Source organism: Peromyscus eremicus, unplaced genomic scaffold (assembly GCF_949786415.1).
Source record: "Peromyscus eremicus unplaced genomic scaffold, PerEre_H2_v1 PerEre#2#unplaced_230, whole genome shotgun sequence".
In the NCBI taxonomy this organism is placed as follows: domain Eukaryota; kingdom Metazoa; phylum Chordata; class Mammalia; order Rodentia; family Cricetidae; genus Peromyscus; species Peromyscus eremicus.
The window spans coordinates 47,604-57,128 of record NW_026734466.1 but is presented as its reverse complement, the minus strand read 5'-3'; the positions used below and the strand labels follow the sequence as shown (position 1 = coordinate 57,128).

At 40.5% G+C, this 9,525-nt stretch overlaps 1 long non-coding RNA gene across 1 annotated transcript; it reads right to left on the bottom strand.

Annotated features, from left to right (window-relative positions):
• Positions 1–4,548: 4,548 nt before the first annotated feature.
• On the bottom strand, positions 4,549–7,466 carry LOC131901719 (uncharacterized). Its single transcript, XR_009376852.1, has 2 exons — positions 7,364–7,466; positions 4,549–4,903 (listed from the first exon to the last, which is right to left on the bottom strand). It is a non-coding gene; the product is annotated as an uncharacterized LOC131901719 (long non-coding RNA).
• Positions 7,467–9,525: the final 2,059 nt, after the last annotated feature.

The following is a 9,525-nucleotide window of genomic DNA, read 5'->3' as shown; positions in this document are numbered from 1 at the left end:
TTAGCTTTCTTCTCAAATTCAAGAACTTTCATGTGTCATGTTAAGGATCGTCAACAGACATTCCAGATACAGATTCTGTTTAAATAGTGGTAATAATCTAATAAAAAATTATTTTACTAACCAGTTTGAATAGATTCGGTTGTATTAACTATATTCATTGTTGTAAATGACTCTCTAAAACTCTTTTAACTTAACCAATCTGGAACTTTATTAAACACATTCTCCCTTTCTCCTTCCCCTGTTCCTAGGAACCACTACTCTTTTATATGAATCTGACTATATTAGAAAACATATATTCACAGAAGTAGAATCACACAGCATTTATTTTTTAAGTTTTCAAAATTATTTTCTATGTATGGATGTTTTGTCTGCATGTATGTATGTATACCACATGCATGCAGTGCCCACAGGAGCAAGGAGAGGGCATCATATACCCTGGGACTGGAGTTACAGAGGGTTTTGATCTGCAATATGGGTGTTAGGGGTCAAAGCCTGGTCCTCAGTGAGAGCATCGAGTGCTCTTAACCACTGAGCATCTCTCTAGCTTCTCAGTGTTTTTAAGTCCCTGGTTTGTTGAATTTTTGTCTTTAGCATTCTGTCCTTGCATTTATCTGTAATGTTATATGTGGCAGGATTTACTTCCTTTTTAAAGGCTATTTTCTAGTATACAATTGTTCAAGTATAAAGAAAGGAAAGATGATGACAGACTAGCTGAACATCCTTTTGGTCTGAGAATGTAGGGATATCATTATGCTATGAGTGAGCACATACTAACAGAGAAAAACAAATTTTTCCTATTCTTTAGTTGGTATTCCTACAAGAATGTTTATAGAGATCATAAATACATGATATCTGAAATAGACATAATTAAAAATCTAATTCATACTATTTCTATGGAGAAACTGCTAAACCAATAATAAAATGAAAAACTCTGCATTGTATAAAATACAGTGGCCCAGAACACAGCAGACACCGCCTCTGTAACAGGATCTGAAGAGTCACAAAGTGTGAGGCCTCAATGCTATCCTGACCCATCGTCGACCCACACAAATGCAAAGCCGAATGGGAGAAACAACTGCTTCGAGATACTACTTATCATATTCTTAAAGACACTGAAAGTCAAAATTATCTGACAAATCAATCACATAATTTAACATTCCCAATTACAAACCATTCAGAAGTTATCACTGTAATTCAATGATGAAGCACAGAAGAGAATTCAGAGAAGTTTTCTCTCATCTCATTTTCTCTTTCAAATGACAGACACAGAACTTTTTTTTCTGAAGAAATGAAGTCACTTCTCAGGATTGCTATACAAATGTGTAGCTACAGTAAAAGAGCTTTAAAATGTCATCTTAATAGAGACAACTGATATGTGAGCTGCTATAACATTTTTAGTCTGGTCAATTTATTTTCATTTTGGCTCTTCAGTTATTGTCTACTGTATCATAGTTATGTAGACTAATGCAGGATCCTATCAGACAGCTGGATATCAGACAGCTGGATATCAGATAGCTGGAGGAACAATCAACTGCTTTATACTGAGTTTTCTTTTTACTATTTACAAGTAAGATTAAATGGAATGTTCATTTTGTGTAAAACTCTCTAACTTTTAAATGACTTCAATAGAATTTTAAAAAATTAGTTAAAAAATTAGTTAAGGCATATTTGAAAATACTTGCTTCACATTATCCAGGCCAACTAAAGGACTTTCTTTACAAAATTATTTATTTTTGAATAAAATAATTATATCATTTTCCCCCTTTCCTCCATCTAAACCCTACTACATGCTCTGTTTCAAATTCATGGTCTATTTTTTTTTAATTTAAAGTGTATTATTTAGCAGGGATCTGGTACATGGCTGTTCATTTCCTGCAAGTGAAAATGTAAGACTCTCTACAGTGACCTCCTTTGTACACTAAACTCAGCCTTTGAAAAATATGTGAGTACTTTCCTTAGGAAATTATGTGGCTACAAGTATTTCATAAAGATCACAGGATGTGGGAGCACACAGAGTTTACTAAGTTTGTGAGAACATCAGAAGACATGATGTTTGATGTCAGATGGTCCATGGTTCACCATGAGGCTTCTCCCATATGTCCTCACGGTTCTTTGTGCACAGTGTATCTCCTTCCAATGGTAGTTACTTCATCAGCTGCTTTTGTTAACTGCCCACACATTGAATAATCCTAGCATATTCAGGTTTATAAAGGGAAACTTCATATTATATTTAAGGCTTTTAGGGTCTCTATAATATAATGTCAGGCACTGATAGGAAGGACATACTAAATATATATAATTGTACTTGGCAGGCAGGGTAGAACACTTCTCTCTGTCTCTCTCTCTCTCTCTCTCTCTCTCTCTCTCTCTCTCTCTCTCTGTGTGTGTGTGTGTGTGTGTGTGTGTGTATGTGCGTCTCTTTCTCCGTGTGTGCAAGTGCAATGGAAATAAGAAAAATACCAGGCATTTGTTATAGAATATTATTTTAAGATATGTTATACTTGTTTATGCTGTGGAACATTTGTTTAACAATGCAAAGATGTGCTGCGTTCTTTTATGTTGCATTTGTTTAACTCTGTGAAGTTGTGTTACTGTGCCTGCTTAAAACACCTGATGGTCTAATAAAGAACTGAACAGCCAATAGTAAGGCAGGAGAAAGGATAGGCAGGGCTGGCAGACAGAAAGAACAAAAGGAGAAAAAGAAGGCTCAAAAAGCAAGAGAGATCAAGGAGCCAGAAAAGAAGGGGCCAGCCACCCAGCCTCACAGCCAGCCATGGAGTAAGAGGGAGTATAAGATGACAGGAGTAAGAAATGGGAAAGCCCAGAGACAAAAGGCAGACTGGATAGTAAGTTAAGAAAAGCTGGCTAGAAATAAGCCATGCTAAGGCCGGGCATTCATGAGGCTTCCATGTATTTATTTGGGAGCTGGGTGGTGACCTCCCCCCCAAAAGAGAATAAAGCAACAACAGCAACACCAGGCATTGTAGATAATAAAGGGTAGAGAAGGATAACTGCTGCAAGCCTCAGGAAGGTGTCAGGGAACTCAGCTACTGTCACAAAAGCTACTACTTGGAAAAGTCAAGGACTTCTCCAAAGATCAAGCCATGGCTTAAGAAGTCTTGGTGATATTTTAGCTTTTGTATGTATATTAGCTGTTTCCTACAGTGATTTTCTTGTAATGCTATGCATGCTTCCAAGAACTCCTAACAGTGTATTTATCTAAAATGCCTATCAAGCGTCCAAGGTCAAACGAAACAACACCTGTCTCCAGGTCAGGGGGATAGCTTTATTTCTTGTGCAATTTAGGGTGAGACTTTCCTTTCTTGTCTTACCTAACCACTTCTAGGAATGTAGACTGAGCACATAGATCCCCTTTTTGATATACTAACCCATCATTAGCACTCAGTTGACCTCCTCCTTTACCACTCCCCTTTTGGGTTGTAAAAGAAAGCCTGATAGTCACTGCCTGAGGAAAATTCTTACCTACCTTTATGACCCTGTAAGAATTCAAGCCTGGTGACCTTGCTCTGACAGAGGATCACTATGGTTTGGGTTTATAACTGAACACCTCAGAGACTGAGGGGACTGAGGTATAAGAAGAACTTGAGAAACAGACAGAATGGTGAGAGAAGAGAGAGGAAGACAGAGATTCCGTAGAGGGTAAGCAGGTCTAGGGTAGAGTTTTCTGAGTGCCAGGAGTAGAGTGTAGTGGAAATGGAGAATAAGGAAATGGAGGACAAAGATGAGGCTGGTAGCATAGGAGTTTAGTCATTAGCAGGACTATGAGCTAGGAAACTGGACGGAACTGAAGCTATACAGACAGAATTTCATCCCAGAGAAATAAAGTGGATGGATAAAGAGCTTTGTGTATCTAGATTTATTCTTGTCTTGAATGCCTGATGGAGCTGTAGCTGTATAGATAGAATTTTATCTTAAAGGAATAAAGTTACAGACATAAGAACATAGTATACACAGATTTTTTTTTTCCCTCAGATATCCCACGCCGGACGTAGTGCAATCCCCGGCTGGTATTCAATATCTGGGTATTCAATAGATAACTTTTGAACATAATTTTGAAATAAAGATGGTTTTTGGTTGGGAAAAACTACCTTTTTTTTTTTTTTGGCTTGAGTCAAAAGGATGTCATGAGTTTTCTGAATCGGAGCTACTTGGTACAGGAGGTGAAAGCGGAAGAGTGGAATGGTATTTAGGAGGAGGGCAACACCGATCACAAGCCGTCGTAGGACGGAAGTTAATAGTGCTGGAGACTGCTTTCTTGTGGTTGTGATTAAGATAAAGCGGACGAGGAAGAGGTTACAGGGGAAGGGTCCAATCAGTAATACTAAAGACAATTAAGATCTGTTCTTGGGCTACAGCTACCAAATCAAATTGTAGTTTTCAGATGACTTCCGGGGTTGGGGGGCTCCAATCAACTTAACATCTAAATATTGTATAAGAAGTCCCTAAGGAAAATATTTCCAAACATTTTTCCTGTTGTCATAGATACCTCAATACTGAAGGGAAGAAAAAAAAACATAATTCAAAGGGAACACGAGATGGTAGTAGTTTTATCAGATAAGGAGAAAGATTGGGAAAGAATTTGAAATTATCTTTAATATAAAAATTACGGAGCCTCTTCTTCTTAACGTTCTGTGTTCCTGTTCAGTACAGAGCCTCTGTGGTGACGGCTGTACTCAGGGGCACACGTGAGGTTCCTCTGACGACGGTGAAAGCCTCCATTGCAGGAGACTTTCCTAAAATAAAGCTGTTGACGTTTTCTGCAGATTACGGTTCATCTGTGCTGTCTAACGAAGAAGAGTCCTGTGTGCTACAGATTTGTTTTAAATGTTCCAGCATCGTTTTTTCTTCCTCTTCCAGAGTTTCATCTTTCCTCATTTCCCACCTAAAAGAAAAAAAATAAAATCAGCATTTTAATAACTTTCAACCAATAATTGTTTATTCAAGGTCTGGGTATATAGTCACTGGTTTACTGAGGCATCACTTTTCCTTGCTTATTTCTGCTGACTGCCTCTTGGGCAACAATTCATTGGCACTACTTCAGGGAGAATGGGAGAGGAAAATAACAAGTGAGTGTTAAATTTTAAAGTATTGTGTCAAATGAAGTTTCTGTATTTTCCAGATTTAAAATTGCATGTAATACATTTCCTTCAGTGTAGAATGTATAAATGGCTACAGGTCACAGACATCAACTGAACGGACACCCTTGATGGGACAGCAACCTATCCCTAGACTGGGAATAATCAAGTTAATCCTCAAGAAAACAAAGGTTATCTAGTTTCCATAAAACATCAGCTTGAATCCTTTCTGATCCTGGACAATTAGGCACTATAGAGCAAAGTAAAAGAACCGAGACCTACATAAATATATGACCTTACAATATAAGCATAATAACCAGGCAAATGGATAGATCTAGAAAAAACCATCCTGAGTGAGGTAACCCAGACTCAGAAAGACAAACATGGTATGTACTCACTCATAAGTGGATACTAGATGTAAAACAAAGGACGACTAGACTGCTACTCACAACTCCAGGGAGGCTACTTAGTAAAGAGGACCCTAAGAAAGACACAGGGATCACCCAACGACAGAGAAATGGATGAGATCTACATGAGCAAACTGGACGTGAGGTGGGATAATGAAGGGCAAGGGTCGGGGGAAAGAGAGCTTAGGGGAGCGGGAGATCCCAGCTGGATCAAGAACAGAGAGGGAGAACAAGGAAAGAGAGAACATGATAAATGAAGACCCCATGGGAATAGGAAGAAGCAGAGTGCTAGAGAGGTCCCCAGAAATCCACAAAGATACCTCCACAATAGACTGCTGGCAATGGTTGAGAGAAAGTCCAAACTGACCTACTCTGGTGATCAGATGGCCAAATACCCTAACTGTTGTGGTAGAACTCTCATCCAGACTGATGGAAGCAGATGCAGAGATCCATGGCCAGGCCCCAGGTGGAGCTCCAGGAGTCCAATCAGTGAGAGAGAGGAGGGATTGTATGAGTGAGAAATGTTGAGACCAAGATTGGAAAAAGCACAGGGACAAATAGCCAAACTAGCAGAAACACATGAACTGTGAACCAATACCTGAGGAGCCCCCACGGAACTGGACCAGGCCCTCTGGATAAGTGAGACAGTCGATTAGCTTGAACTGTTTGGGAGGCCCCCAGGTAGTGGGACCGGGACCTGTCCTTAGTGCTTTAGTTGGCTTTTTGGAGCCTTTGCTCAGCCTGGGTGAAGGGAGGAGGGGACTGGACCTACCTTGACTGAATCTACCAGGCTGAGCTGAATCCCTAGGGGAGTCCTTGCCCTGGAGGAGATGGAGAATGGGGGATGGATTGGGGGGAGGGGGGCATCAGGAGGAGGGAGGACAGGGGAATCCGTGGCTGATATGTAAAATTAAATTAATTATAAAATTTTAAAAAAAGAAAAAAATAACTTAAGCGTGTTTATTGCTTATTTCCTTGAATACTAACATACAGCAGCTCCCAACTTGCCAAGTCACACTGCTCCTAGAATTCCAGCAGGGAGGAAATCTTATCTGCTCCTTTCTCTTCTCCTTAGTTTTTCTACCACTCGTTGAGCTTTCATCGTCCAGTATTTTAAAGAGGACGCCAAACCCAGTGCTGCTGCATCCTGAAAGACCTGCTGTCAAAGGCTCACTGCAGTCCCTGTGGCAATGGACAAGCAGCCCCTCAGTGACTGCCATCCCTCTGCCTTTAGAGCTGGAGCCTCCCGTTGACAGCCGCGCCCAGAGCATGAGTGCAGGATGCAGCTTTCTGGTTCTGGCTTCCACATTCTCTGGCAGGGATGAGCAGTAACTTACGTGTCAGAAGCAGGGCAAGCTTAGAGAGAAAGGGGACTTCGGAGCCACTACCCCTGGTGGTAATTTACCTTCCTTCTTCACCCTTTACCTAGGCCTTTTTTCACCTTCTAGGTCCAAACTTGGGTGGATCTAAAAACTGCCATATCTGGGGCCTCTTTAAGTTCTCCACCTGATCTCTCATGGTTGGAATTAGATTGCCATCTATACAAATTTTAAAATAACTTGAAGATGAAATAATTTGTGCTATTATGTAGGGTAAATGGGCCAGTGAAAGAAACACACTTTGGCCCTGAATCCAGAGCCAAAGAAATACACTGCCTCTGACCAACTCAGCATGAAAACCAATCAGTCCCTGAGCAGGAAACCCAACCATACATGAGCACAAAACCAACAAATCCCTAAGCATGAATTCCATCCAATCTCCGGGCTTGTCCAAACTCAGGGATGGAAATCAGATCAATTCCCACCCTGAAAACTTCACCCTGGAAAACTGCCCCTAAGAAACCCTATATAAGCTCTGTACCTGTTCAGTTTGGAGCAGCCTTTTCCACCCTAGCAGAGGTGGCCACTCTCCTGTATTTCTCCCTCCCAATAAATCTCTTGAATGAGGTTTAAGTGAGACCTTCTTTCACCAGAGTAGAGTTTGGCAGAGAAGTAACAACTTTTGCTGGAGCAGAGCTGAGCTGCTACATTTCTGCGGGGAAACTCCCTTCGCAGAGTGGAGCTATAACAGCTCCCCTGGGAGGAGCAGAACTGCTGCATTCCCACGGGAAACCATCCCCCACCTGAACAGCACTGTAGCTATCTCCTGGCTTCCGATGGCCAGGATACCTTTCCCTGCAGAGCTGTAACACTTACATACTATGCAGCTGAAAAATCACACCATATGAGAAAGTACTCATAAAATAAATTATTTTGGGATTTATAATTTATCCCACAAGACCACCTTGTGCTACTTTAATGGAAGTTTAGTTTTATATTGTTTATTTTGTTTATTAAATGCTTTGAGATGGCATCTTGCCCGTATCCCAAGCTGGCCTGGAACTTGCTATGCAGCCCAGGTTGGTTTAGAACTCTTCTTTTTAAAAACATATCTTTACTTATTTTTATTGTATGAATGTTTTGCTGCATATATGTCTGTTTGCCACATGTGTGTCTGGTCCCTGTGGGGGTCATAAGAGGGCATCAGATGCCCCTAAAAGGAGTTACAGGAGACTGTGATATTGGGAATGGAACCCAGGGATGCTGCAAGAGTAGCCAGTGCTCTTAAGAGCTGAGCCATCTCTCAGCCCCCTTGGTTTAGAACTCTTGACCCTCCTGCCTCACCCTCCTCAGTGTTGGGATTATAGGTGTGCACCACCATACCTCACATGGAATTTTGATGTTAAAACATGTCTACTATCCATTTCATAAAGGTGTATTGGGATATTTTTATTATGTTTATTACATTGAACTACAAATGGACAAATAAATAATGGAAAAGTTATATAGTATTAGCTAAAGGTTGTTTTAAACACTTTACATATTCCTCTCTAGTTTCATCAAATGTTAGTATCTTAATTCTATGAATGAGAATGATCTGAGACACACAAAGTTAAAGTTACTTGCCCAAGCAATTTTGGATGTGAACTCTAGAAATTGGGCTGACATATGGTTTGTTAAGCACGTCCATGATATTAAGACAATTTTATAGATACCACCAATTAATGTTCAAAGTAGCTGGGGCATGGATAGGTGAGATGGCTGAGTGGATAAAGGCACTTCCCACCAAGCAAAACAAGCTGAGTTTGATCTTAGGGCCTCCGTGATAGAAGGAGTGAACTGACTCCTGAATGTTATCTTCTGATCTCCACACATACCATGTGACACCACACATACAGACACACATACACAGACACCCCCACCACACACACACAGACACACAAAAATAGACACACAATGCAATAAAAAAAAATACCTGGGGCTAGGAGTTCAGCCAAATCATCAGCCACTTGCCTAGCACATAGAAGAACTAAGGTTTCATTCCAAGCACAAAAACAAAAACAAACCTTAAACATTTTATTTTCTGAAAAATATATCCTGTGGGGGCCCACAGAGGTTTGCTAGTGAGATCTGAGCTTGCTTTACCCAGCAAGGCTGCATAAGGGATGGCTTGACCACGTGCATGGTTACCAGGTGTTTGGAAGGGTCTGCACTTGGCTGTGCAGCATGCTTTGATCTAGCAAGGGGAAGTTCTTTTGCCCCACTCCTTGGCATTGTTATAAAAAGCCCCTTTGAAGAGATGGAAGGGGCCGGTGGATATTGGTCCAGGACCTCCCGACATTATTCTGTGTTTCTGTCTCAATCTCTGCTATCTTTCTATCTACAAGTTTCTCCTCCCTCTCCTCAACAGAACCCTGGGTAAAAGTGGGAGCTGGCTTCCCACAATATCCTGAGTTGTGTTAGGTATTAAATAGAAGAACTAAAGATCATACACTTTTATGTGCGATCCAAATATGTTTGCCTACTCCTCCTCTTTGCATGGAAAGGTGCTAATACTGCCTGAGTAAGTGAATTATTTTAAGAATGTCAACAGATTAAAATATGAAAGACACACATAAATATTTTGATCATTGTCTCTACTTGTGGGGATTAAAAGCAGTCTCTCTTCTTCATTAAAAATCTGTATAATTAATGTAATTTAAA